The sequence below is a fragment of the Hypanus sabinus genome, chromosome 8 (assembly GCF_030144855.1).
Source record: "Hypanus sabinus isolate sHypSab1 chromosome 8, sHypSab1.hap1, whole genome shotgun sequence".
NCBI classification, from domain to species: Eukaryota; Metazoa; Chordata; class Chondrichthyes; order Myliobatiformes; family Dasyatidae; genus Hypanus; species Hypanus sabinus.
In genome coordinates, this window is record NC_082713.1 from 153,968,377 (window position 1) to 153,981,903 (window position 13,527).

Consider the following 13,527-nt stretch of genomic DNA (forward strand, 5'->3'; position numbering starts at 1 on the left):
CTGTGCCTGAGGTCGGTGAGTGTTGGGGAGAAGGAGTGAGTGTAATTGCTATTGCAGAGGAAAAAGTGCTTGGCAAACTGCAAGGTCTTAAGGTGGATAAGTTACCTGGACCAGATGGACGACATCCCAGAGTCCTGAGTGAGGTTGCTGAAGAGATAACGGATGCATTGGTTATGATCTTTCAACAATCACTTGATTCTGGCATGGTCCTGGAGGACTGGAAGATTGCAAATGTCACTCCACACACCCCGAGAAGGGAGGAAGGCAAAAGAAAGGAAATTATAGGCCAGTTATCTAACCTCGGTGGTTGGGAAAGTATTGGAGTCTATTATTAAGAATGAAGTCAGGTAACCTCATAGAGTACATCAAGGAAGTAACAAGTAGGGTGGACGAATGAGAAGCAGCAGATGTCACTTACTTAGATTTTCAGAAGATGTTTGGTAAAGTCCCACACATGAGGCTGCTTAACAAGATAAAATCCTATGGTTTTACAGGAAATATACTGGCATGGATAGCAGAATGGCTGACAGGCAGGAGGTAGCCAGTGGGAACAGAAGGGGCCTTTTCTGGTTGGCTGCCAGTGACTTGTGGTGTTCCTCAGGGGTCAGTATTGAGACCACTACTTTACAAAGGTTTCAAAGGTACATTTAATGTCAGAGAAATGTATGCAATATACATCCTGAAATGATTTTCTTTGCAACCATCCCCAAAACCAGAGGAGTGCCCCCAAAGAATGAATGACAGTTAAATGTTAGAACCCCAAAGTGCCCCTCGGCTCTCTTCTCTCCCGCATGTAAGCAACAGCAAGCAATGATCCCCCTCCCCCCACCGGCAAAAAAAAGCATCGGCACAACCACCAAGCACTCAAGCACGAGGAAAGCAACATCAAAGACAGAGACTTTCAGTACCCCGAAGACTACTTGTTCACCCAGTATTCGAGATACCACGTTTTCACATTGTTTGTCAATGGTTTAGATAATGCAATTGATGGCTTTGTGGCAAAGTTTGTGGATGATACGAAGACAGTTGGAGGGCTAGGTAGTGCTGAGGAAGCATTGCAATTGCAGCAGGATTTAAACATTGGAGGAATGGACAATAAAGTGGCAGATGGTCCACAGTGTTGTGAAATGTATGATAATTCATTTTGGTAAAAGGGACAGAAGTGCTGACTATTATATAAATGGCAAGAAAATTCAATCATCAGAGGTGCAGAGGGACTTAGTAGTCCTGATGCAAGACTCCCAGAAGACTAATTTACAAGTTGAGTCTGTGATGAAGGAGGCAAATGCAATGTTGGCATTTATTTCAAGGGGAGTAGAATATAAAAACAAGGTGATAATACTGAGCCTTTATAAGACACTAGTCAGATGAGAGAGTAGTGAATCTGTGGAATGTTCTGCCACAGATTGCAGTGGAGGCCAAGTCCATGGGCATATTTGAAGCGGAAGTTGATAGATTGCTGATCAGTCAGAGCATCAACGGATATGGCGAGAAGGCAGGTGTATGGGGTTGAGGGAGATCCAGGAACAGCCATGATGGAATGGCAGAACAGGCTCAATGGGCTGAATGGCCTAATTCTGCTCCTATGTCTTATGGTCTTCCCATTAACCTGCAGCTAGATCATCGCTTCCATACCCCACCCATCCACGTACCTATCCAAACTTCTCTTAAATGTTGAAATTGAAATCACATCCCCCACTTGCACTAGCAGCTGATTCCACACTCTCAGTACCCTCTGGGTGAAGAAACTTCCTCTCATATTCCACATAAACATTTGACCTTTCACACTTCATCCCTGATCTCTAGTTATAGTCTCATCCAATCTCAGTGGAAAAAGCCTGCTTGCATTTACCCTATCTAAACCCCTCATAATTTTGTATACCTCAATCAAATCTCCCCTCATTCTTCCATGTTCTAAAGAATAAATTTCTAATCCATTCAATCTTTCCTTATAATTCAAGTCCTCCAGACCTCACAACATGCTTGTATAATTTCTCCTTACTCTTTCAATCATATTTACATTTTTCATGTAGGTAGGTGACTAAAACTGCACACAATACACCAAATTAAGCCTCACTAACATCTTGTACAACTTCAGCATAACATCCCAACTCCTTCACTCAATACTTTGATCTATGAAGGCCAATGTGCCAAAAGATTTCTTTACAACTTTATTTACTTGTGATACCACTTTCAAAGAATTATGGAGCTGAATTCCCAGATCCCTTTGTTCTACACGTTCCTCAGAGCACTACCACACACTGTGTAAGACCTATTCTGCTTGGTTCTCCCCAAAGCGCAACATTTTTACACTTGTCTGCATTAAATTTCATCTGCCATTATTCAGCCCATTTTTCAGCTGGTCCACATTCCACTGCAAGCTTTGATAGATTTCTTCACTGTCTACTATGGCCTCCAATCTTGTGTAATTCTCAAATTTGTTGATCCAGTTTACCACCTTATCATCTGAATTGGTGCTATAGATCGCAAACAATGACAGACTCAGCACTAATCCCTGTGACACTCCACTAGTCCACAAGCCTCCCGTCTAGTACTACTCTCTGGCTTCTTCCGTGAAGCCAATATTAATCCAATTTCCTACCTCATCTGGAATGCCAAGTGACTGAACCTTCTTGACTAACCTCCAATGTGGGACCTTGTCAAATGCCTTGCTGAAGTCCATGTAGACAACATCCACTGCCTTGCCTTCATCATCATTCCTGTTGACTTCCTCAAAAAACTCTAGAAGTTTGGTTAGACATGACCCAACACACACAAAACAATGCTGACTCTCCCTAATTAGTCCCTGTCTAGTCAAATATTCATGTATTCAGTCCCTTAGAGTCTCTTCTCCAGACCCTGTATCTCCTTCACCAATCAGCTTCCCAGCTCTTTATTCCATTCCCCCCCCCCACTTCGGGTTTCACCTCGTGTTCCTCTCTCCCCTCCCCCCCACCTTTTAAATCTACCCCTCAGCTATTTTTTCTCTAGTCCCGCCAAAAGGAGTCGGCCCAGAACGTCAACTGTACTCTTTTCCATAGATGCTGCCTGGCCTGCTGAGCTTCTCCTGCATTTTCTGTGTGTTGCTTGGATTTCCAGCATTGACAGGTTTTGTCTTGCTTGTAATATAAACATCATTGTCGTTATATTGGCTTCTTCTTATGATGGTTGGTTGTACCTAGTGAAGGTAAACATTGGATTTTGGGAGAAATATTCTGGAGATGCTGTAAATCTGAAATAAAAATAAAAAATGCTGAAAATATGCAGCAGATTAGGAACCATTAGAGGGAATCAGAATTAATGTTTCAAGTTGATAACCTTGTTAAACCATCTGAAAGTTCATCAATAAATAGAATGAATAAATGTATTAAGCAAGTTACAGGTCCTTTTTTTTTATTTCTTGGAATTTAGATTCCTTTGGAATACGAAGGTCACTATTTATTATGTGTGCTTACTGTTTTTCTACCCTGTTGCTGAAGAACATTGGATTCATTGCTAGAGTTGTGTGCTCTTTGCAAATTTAGTTTGCGCTCTGTCAGGGAAGTTAATGCAGCCTCCTCAGAATCATATAGAAGAAGTATTTTATATAGCATGTGCATATTGATCAGGATCTTACAGTTTTGAAATTTAAATATTCAACTGGTTTTGGGTTTTTCAAATTCAGTTTCTTTTGCGGGCATTGTCGATGAAGCCAGCATTTATTTTCATCCATAATCGCCTTTGAGATGCTTATAGTGAGGCTTTTTAGTGAAGGGATTTGCATAGCTCTGTGAAGGGAAGTTCCAGTAGGCTCTAATATAAGGAAGAAACAGTAGCTTAATTCCAAAGCATAAGAGATTCTGCAGATGTTGGAATTCTACAGCAACACACAAAAAATGCTTGAGGAACTCAGCAGGTCAAGCAGAATCTATGGAATTGAATAAACAATCAACATTTCAGACTGAGACACTTCTTCAGGACTGGAAAGGAAAGGGGAAAAATCCATAATAAGGTGGTGGGGAGGGAAGGAATGCAAGCTAGAAAGTGATAGGTGAAGCCAGGGGCCTGGGGGATGAATTAAGAAGCTAGGAGGTAATAGGAAGAAAAGGAAAAATGCTAGGGAAGGGGAAATATTATAGGCGAGGAGAGTGGACTATGGGAGAAAGCGAAGGATGAAGGGCACCAGAGAATGTGAAAGACAAGTGAGGAGAAGAGGATAGGAAAAGGGGAAGAGCAGAGTCGTGAATTGAAGAGGGAAAGAGTGGCTGGGAATTATTTCTGGGAATTTGGAGAAATCAACATTTATGTTATCAGGTTGGAGGCTTTATATTTATCATCTGTTATGAGCAGAGAGACAACATCTGCCGGAAGTAAACTCCTTGTATGTGTACAGGTACTTGGCGATTAAAGTCTGATTCTGATTCTGATTCTGATATGAGGTGTTTTTCCTCCAAGCATCTGTTTGTTGCTGATAGAGCGAAGGTGCTTGATAAAGCGTCAGCCAGTCAATGGTGGGTCTCACCAGTGTAGAGAAGGCCTTATTATGAGCACTGGATATAGTAGACAACCCCAGCAGATTCACAGGTGAAGTGTTGCCTTACCTGAATGGAAGTGATGGAGGAGGTGAATGGGTAGGTGTGTCACTTCTTTCCTTTGCAGAACTAACGTGCCAGAATGGAGATGATTGGGGAGGGACAAATGGACAAGGGAACAACAGAGGGAACACTCCCTGTTCAAAGTGGAGAGTCGGAGGCCAGGGGGAGGTAAGGAAGTACTTGTGATAAGGTCACATTTCAGATGGCAGAGAATAATGTGCTGGATGCGGAGACTCATCGAGTGATAGGTGAGGACAAGAAGAACTCCATCCTTATTAAGGCATCGGGAAGGTGGGGTGAGGGCAGATATTCCGGAAGTGGATGAGATGCAGGTAAGGGCAACAAAAACCCCGTTCTTTGAAGAAGGAAGTAAAAGGAAAGCTTCATCCTGGGAACAAATGCAACAGAACCGAAAGAACTAAGAAAGGGAATGACATTTTTACAGAGGACAGTGTGTGAAAACGTATAGTCAAGATAGCTGTGGGAGTTGGTAGATTTATAAAAGATTTCAGTCAACTATGTTCCTCCTGAAATGGAGACAGAGACATTGCAAAAGAGGAGAGAGGTTTCAGAATTGGATAGTGAATATAAGGGCAGGGTCAAAGATGGAAGCAAAGTTCATGAAATGGACAAGCTCTGCATGGGTGCATGAAGCAGAACCAATGCAATTGTCAATGTTGTTGTGTTCTTTGTACATACCATGGGTTACTTATAAAGATACATATTCTGGAAGAACATAACTAGAACTTTCATTTTACAGCAAACAGCAACCATGTCTTAACATACAAGCTTTTCGATCATTTTGTCAGTTCTGTGCATGCTCATAGCTCCATCCAGTCATGTTCTTACACGTGGCATGTAATATCACCACATCTTCCTATCCTTAAAAAGAAAAACAATTAGCAACATTAATCAAAACAAATGCATAATTTAACATGTCTCTATCAGTCTTTCTGGGGGTTTATGAACATGAGTAGTCCTTCTGTTACATACCTCGTGGGTAACTTGTGACTGTCTTATGACCGTGATGTAATTGAGAATCTGGTGAGCATGATATAATGGTCTTGGATGGTGGAGTGATGTAATTTTCTCACCAGTGAGACATCACGTGATGACATGTTCTCAACAGGTATAAAATGGGAAAGCCTGCTGTGACGCAGGAGTTCTGTGTTGAGTCATCGTTTAACTCATCAGTTACTCCATTATGATGCATAATTGTCTCATGACACAGTTTCATTTTAAAGCCGAGTTTTACTTTCTACTGTAAGGTTCAGAATTGTTGTGCCGGCAGTTTTGCCAATTGCAGCCAGTTTTGTTTGATGTATCTTTGACTTATTTTTAAAATCTAAGTATTGGAGAGTGAAGACTTTATCAAAGTATGGGAACCTGAAGGATCGAGTAAAGTTGGTGTTGTTCAGCGGGTTAATACAGGATCAACCTTATTGAATCTTCGTTCAGAAAATAGTGACCTGCATCTGAGATAACCCCTGCCTGTAACAGCAGAGAGGGCTGTGCAGTGTTATTCGCCAAGATAAAGATCAGTTCCTTTAAGCCGTTTTTATTTCCTTCACCGTGAATCCTTTGGATAAAGCATATTTTGGCTAGGATCAGCAGTAACGTCAAGTCATCGAGGAATTTGTTACTTCAGGAAAGTCTCTCCTAATTGACTGTGTAAATCACTTGGACTTTCATATTTACCATTTTAAGACTATGTTTGCATTTACCACTTTAAGACTGTGTTCGCATTTACCATTTTAAGTACTGTTCCAGAGTTGCCATACAGCAGTTAACTTCTGGTTAAGTTAGTCATTTGTTTACTTTTCATTTTTGTTGAACAGAGTTTAATAAATGTTTATTTGTTTATAAAACCTGACTTAATTCTATATTCATTGTTGCCGGACTCGTAACACTTCTAAGTGGTTCACACAGTTGTTGTGTTTCGTTGTTACTTTCATGTTTCGTCTGGTCTGCATCAATTAATGGAAACTCTGATGTTGGCTCTTTCTTGAGGTCTTTAAGAAGAAATCGCAATTCATTCATTAACTGTGTAATCTCTCTTTCATGCTGAGATGTCATCATTTCAATAAAACTTCTCAATTCCTTCACTTGTGCTTTCACTTCTTCAATTGGATCCTGATTCTTGTCCCTCTTTGGCTTCAGATCAATATTGTACTGTACCGGCAAGTTTGGTTTTGGTTGCAATGCTTTGTCAGACGCTGATAACAAAGGGATGGGTCTGGGATCTTTATGACTTCTTTTACATTTGCTGCATTAGAATCAAATTGTGTTCTCTCTCACTCTTTCATCAAGTCAGTGTATTCTGACTCTGTGTCACTATCCAGGACTAATACTCTTTTCACCAAATTCAGTCTCTCACAGGCAGATAAACCCAGCATTGACTGTACATTTTTTGGCATTACCACAAAAGAAAGTGTGTGCACCATATTCTTGTGTGATATTTTTGCCACACATGTTCCTTTAACTGGAATGTCTGCACCTGAATACCTGGTCACTTTTATATTTGTCTGATGTAACTTTGGTCTTGGCTTTAATGCATTAAACTCAGATTCTGCAAGAACATTTACTTGTGCTCCAGTATCCAATTTAAACAGAATATTGTTTTGGTTCACTTACAATGCCATAGTCCAGTCATTCTTACTTTGTTTATTTTCACAAAGCACATCAATATAAAACTCCTCATGTTCATTTTCAAGCACTGTATTTATGTATTTTATTTCCTTTCTACTTCTGCAACAGTGTGAAAAATGATTGCTCTTACCACAGTTGTTGCACACTTTCCAATAAGTTGGATACATTTTAGGTTGATGCTGTCACTCACAGTGATCACAAAGTTTTTTTTCTTTTAGATAAGGTCTTGCTCTCTGTTGGTTTTGTTGCCATTTTATTATTTTTTCTAACATATTCGTGCTTTTCCACAGCATCTATGTGGCTCTCAGTAAAAAGCTCTTTAGCCTGCGACGTCACGGTCTCCAAAGTTTTGCAAAGAATCAAAGCTTTTTCCTGGTCGATGTTTTGTTCTCTTAACAGTCTTTCTCTCAGACCTCTATCCAAAATGCCACAAACAATTCTGTGTTTAATGGGAGAGTCTGTAAGCTCTGCAAACTCACAAGTTTTACTGTGGTGTCTCAACTCCATAACAAATTAATCAATTGTTTGACCAGGTCTCTGCCGACATTTGAAAAATTTGTGCCGTTCATACGTCACATTGCGCTTGGGTAAACAAAATGCGTCAAATTTGTCCATTATCACTTTTAGATTCAAATTATCTCCATTTTCAAAAGTAAAATGGTTATATACCTCAATTGCATTGTCCCCAATCATGTGGAGTAGAATGGCAGCTCTTGTTTTTTCCAATTTATTTTCTGCTCCAATGGCCGATAAATACATTTCAAATCATTGTTTAAATCTTTTCCCGTTATCAGCTACATTCCCAGTCAGCTGAAGTGTTTTTGGAGGTTGCAAAACTTTCAATTTTAAAGCTGTTAGCAAACAATGAAAAAGTTTGTGCTGTTTTCTTTTTGATTATCATTGCTTCTCCTGTGTTTAGTGAACATGTTATTCTTCCAGACCGACTTCTGACACCATGTTATGTTCTTTATATGTACTGTGGGTTACTCATAAAGACACATATTCTAGAAGAACGTAACTAGAATTTTCATTTAACAGCAAACAGCAACCATGTCTTAACATCAAGCTTCTCGATCATTCTGTCAGTTCTACGCATGCTCATAGCTCCATCCAATCACATTCTTACACATGACATGTGATATCACAACAAATGTAACGCAGAAAGAGTTTGAAGTATTAACAGGGAAGTCTTGGAGGATGGACTGTTCCATGGAGTCAGTGAAAAGGCAGGCCTGGCTGGGACCCATACGGGTGCTCATGGCTACATCTTGAGTTTGGAGTAAGTGGAAGGAGCTGAAAGAAAAATCAATTCACGTGAGGCCCAGTTCTGCAGGGTGGAGGAGGGTGGTGGTGGAGCGGAACTGGTCATGGTACATTGTCGAGAGAGAAGTGGAGATACTTAAGGCCTTCTTGATGGGGGATAGAAGTGTATCAGTACTGAATATCGATGGTGAAAGTGTGGTGAGCAGGACCAGGATATTGAAAACTATTGAGTCAGGATAAAGTGTGACAGATGGGAATACACTGATGGTGGTTGCTTTGTTGGTGGAGGCTGTGAGATTGAGAGCTGTTCTTGGAGTAACTGAACAAAGTGACAGCAGTGTGTTTGAAAATGGCACACAGTACGGTTTAAAATTCATCAATAAAGCAAGCTACTTAGTATGCATATTCATGTAAATTTTATGCACAAATTCATGAATTTTACACACCTTGTTTCCTTCACCATTCCTTTTATAAAGTGGGAGGAGGAGGGTAATAGAAACCATTCACGACATTTGCACAGTATCTATGTACATTTATTCAAAGAAATATATGGGATTGAATGGATCTAAGTCATCGGTTGAATTAAAAAATCTCTGTCCCAAGAATACACTAACAATAGCAAGGCCTGTATAGTTAGAGCCACTGTTCTACTGCAAATGGAAGACAAGGGAGCACAACTTTATTGTATGAATCACTGACTTGGTTATAATTGACATTAGTTTGACATTATGAAATATTTGTACTACTGTGAACCACATAAAAGTAAATGCTTCTTTCTTTCCGGATAGTTCAGCCTATAAATTTTCTGTTTTAACTTGTGAAGTAGATAGCAATATTTCAGGGCCTGACGTACATATGTATCTAAATGTCAGTTGTAGCTACATCAGAACCCCTGTCACCCTGACCCATGGCACCACGGAAGGTAGCAGCTAACATGGCACTATTACAACTTGGAGCTCCATTCCAGTGTTGTCTCTAAGGAGTCTCTGTACGTCCTCCCCATCAAATGCATGGGTTTTCACGAGGTGCTCTGATTTCCTCCCACAGTCCAAAGACATACCGAGTAGGTCAGGTGGTCATTGAAGGTTGTCCCAAGATTAAGTTAAGGTTATTTCAGGGCTGTCGGGCTTAAAGGGTTGGAAGGACCTACGCTGCACTCTATTGCAAATAAAATAAAGATGAATGAATGAATTAAGCTGTCTCACAATGAACACAAATAAAAAGAAGTGATGTGACCAGAAACATGCAGTTGCTTGAGGGAGATTGCATTGCATAAAATTGGGTTTTGCAACTCTACAACAGTAGAGAAAGATTTCAATGGCCACAAAACACTTCGGAAAATTCCAAAATGAATGAGAGGCTAAATAAATGAGTCACTTATCAAGTTAAAATTTTTGTATTTTGTAATATACCACTATTTCTGCATCTGGACATCTTTCCATGACATTCCATTTCCTTTTCACTTCGTTCAATTTAGGTAACTAATCCACATATGAATACTCTGTTGCATTTGTCAAATTGTCACTGCATTGCCACTTGCTTCCTGTGGCTGATGGCAATTGATATGGTTCAGAAGAAACTTTTATAAATAGAATGCCTTGCTTCATTGAAGAAAACAGCACACTGTCCATGAGTTCTTCACTTCTAATTTATTTTTCACATCTTGTACAGCTTCCAACATGTTACAAAATATTCCTGAGTCCTTCAGGAACCATCTCTGTTCCACCGAGATGCAGTTTAAAGCAATCCCTGTTTTGCTTCCAGTAATAAGTTGCACGTCAAGAGTTGCAGAGTTTCTGGCTGGTTGATATGATTATTACCATTTACAATTGGATAGATGCCTAAGGTGTTCAATTGCCCGTCATTTAAGTTCCTTTCATGTATAACCAATGAGCAGATGCATCAATTTTGTTTGTAAACACAAGCTTTCCTTGGGAAAAATCTGAATATTTCATATGATATTTTCTTTATTTTACTTCTTTTAAAATAAACACCCTAGGAAATTAGGAAATTGAGAACAAAGCTATTGGCTGAAATGCTGAAAATAATGAACTCATAAGCAGACAGTAATTTTTTTGTAGTTAAATTGTCCATGATATCATCATGAAAATGCCATTTTAAAGCATTCAGTTGAAAAATTACCTCAGGTAACGCAAGATTAGTCTTTTAAATAATTTAATCTATATTTTTTGACTACATCTGCAAATTTCACAAGGCACTTAGGCAATGTTTTTTGGAAAGCCTTATGAATAGCGGAGCAGATGTTCAGCCAGTTTTAAAGTGTCAATGGAAGCAATAGCAGGAAACAGCAAACCTCTGGTAACAATTCTGATTCACTAAATTTACACATTTGTGATACGATTTTGTATGAGGTAGATTGTAGATATTTTGTAAGATCATGAATATTAAATTATACTACAAATCACAAAGTAACAGAAATTTGTGAGGAACAGTGGAATTATTGAAGAACAAGCACATAGCCTATGAATAAGAAACTAGGCAAGGAGGAATTGAAGTGGTATCAATATATAATCTTCGACTTAGAAGAGTACTACCTCGGGATTGATCTTAGTACTTCTACAAGACTGAATAAGCAGTCAGCATTGATGGTGTCAGAGATGGCAGTTCCTACCTCCTAGTTCCCTTTCAAGTCACCCTGCATTTTAACTTGGAGAAAATATCACCATCCTTTCATCATCACCACTGCAGCTGCTTAGGACTTCCTGGTGAGAGCATTTAGGAAATCTGCTTACCATTCAGACCACAGCAGAAACAGCAAGTTGGCTGTTCTCCACCACTTTCTCAAAAGTAGCTGATATAGAAAATTAATATGAACTTTTTTATCAACACCCAGATATCAATAATTTGTGGAGCTTAAGTATGTCACCAAAAACACCCACAAATTTCTACAGATGTACCGTGGAGAGCATTCTAACTGGCTGCATCACCGTCTGGTATGAGGGGTGAGTCTACTGCATAGGATCGAAGTAAGCTGCAAAGAGTTGTAAGATTACTCAGCTTCATCATGGGCACTAGCCTCCATTGTATCCAGGACATCTTCAGGGAGTGGAATCTCAGAAAGGCAGCGTTCATCATTAAAGGCCCCCATCACCCAGGATATTCCCTCTTTTCATTCCTACCATCAGAAGGGAGACAGAATTCTGAAGGCACATATTCATTGATTCAGGAACAGCTTCTTCTCTACTAACATCAGATTTCTGAATGGACATTGAACCCCTGAACACAACTTCTACATTTTATTTCCTATTTTTTGCAACACTTACTTTAATTCACTGTTTTCTCTCTCTATTATCATGTATTGTATTATGCTGCTGCTACAAAGTTAACAAATTTCATGACATATGTCGGCGATATTAAACCTGATTCTGAATTTTGAAAAAATGTGATGTACAATATGATCCTAGTTTATGTTCTAACTACTGAAATCTGTCTATCCATCTTGGAAGCATTCAATTATAAAAGTAGACACATATTTGGAGAGAGTTCAGAGAAGATTCACGAGGATGATCCTGAAATGCGGGGGCTAACATATGAGAAGTGCTTGTCAGCTCTTGGATTGTATTCATTAGAGTATAGAAGAATGAGAGGGGACCTTATAGAAACATTTCAAATGTTGAAAGGGTTGGACAGAGTAGATGTGGAAAGGCTGTTTCCCTTGGTGGGTGAGTCCAGGACAAGAGGCCACAGTCTTAGAATTAGAGGGTACCCATTTAAAACAGAGATGAGGAGAAATATTTTAGCCAGAGGGTTGTGGATTTATGGAATTCATTGCCACATACAGCTGTGGAGGCCCAATCATTGAGGCTGTTTAAGGAAGAGATTGATAGGTATCTAATTAGTCAGGGTATCAAGGGATATGGGGAAAAAGCTGGAAATTGGAAGTAGATGAGAGAATAGTTTAGCTCATGGTAGAGTGGCAGGGCAGACTCGATGGGTTGAATGGCCTACTTCTGCTCCTTTGTCTTGTGAATCTTGTGAATATTAATGGTAGGAAAAGCTTGCCATATTGAATGATATCAATTTCAATGTTATTAAATGTCTTTTTAAATTACATGTCTTCTTGTATAAGATTATAACAAATTGGCACATTCAGGCATCTCTTAAAAGTATTTCCATGGACAAATAAGCAGCAGGCTTCAGCTTTTACTTTTTCATGAAATGTACCAACATATCTAAAACATTAAAAGAATAATCAATATTAAATTGTGAAGTCAAACCAGAAAATCTTGAACTTGAAATAAAGTTGTATACACGCAAGTTTCGACAAATGCTGGAAACCTTCTCTCACTCACTCACTCACACACACACACACACACACACACACACACACACACACACACACACACACACACACACACACACACACACACACACACACACACACACACACACACACACTCACTCACTCAATGCTGGAGGAACTCAGCAAGTAAGGCAACATCAGTGGAGGGGAATAAGCAATCGGCATTTCAGGATGAGATCCTGCATCAGGACAGGTCTTAAGAGGAGAGAAGCCAGAATTAGGAGCTGGGGAGAGGGGAAGGAGTACAAGCTGGATGGGAGTAAAGAATCTGGGGTGGATGGGGGGACAATAGGTGGAAGAGGTAAAAGGCTGAAGAATAAACATTCTGATAGGAGAGAACAGGACAGAGGACAGAAGAAGAGACACCAGAGGGAGGTGATGAACAGATATGAAGAAGAGAAAGAGTAAGAAATGAACCAGAATGAGAATGGAAGAAGAAACAAAGTGAGAGGAGAGAGAATTTGGAGGCAATCCAGATGGAATATGAGGTGTTGCACCTCCAACTTGAGTGTAGCCTTATCGAGGAAGTAAAGGAGGGCAAGGACCAACGTATGGGAATGGGAAGTTGAATTGAATTGGGTGGTCATCAGGAAATCCCACTTTCTGTGGCAGACAGAGCAAAGGTGCTCGATGAACTGCCCAACCCCACCGCTGATCTATGACAGGTCTTAGCAATATAGAGGAGGCCACAGCAGAAGCACCTTGAAGGATTGTTTT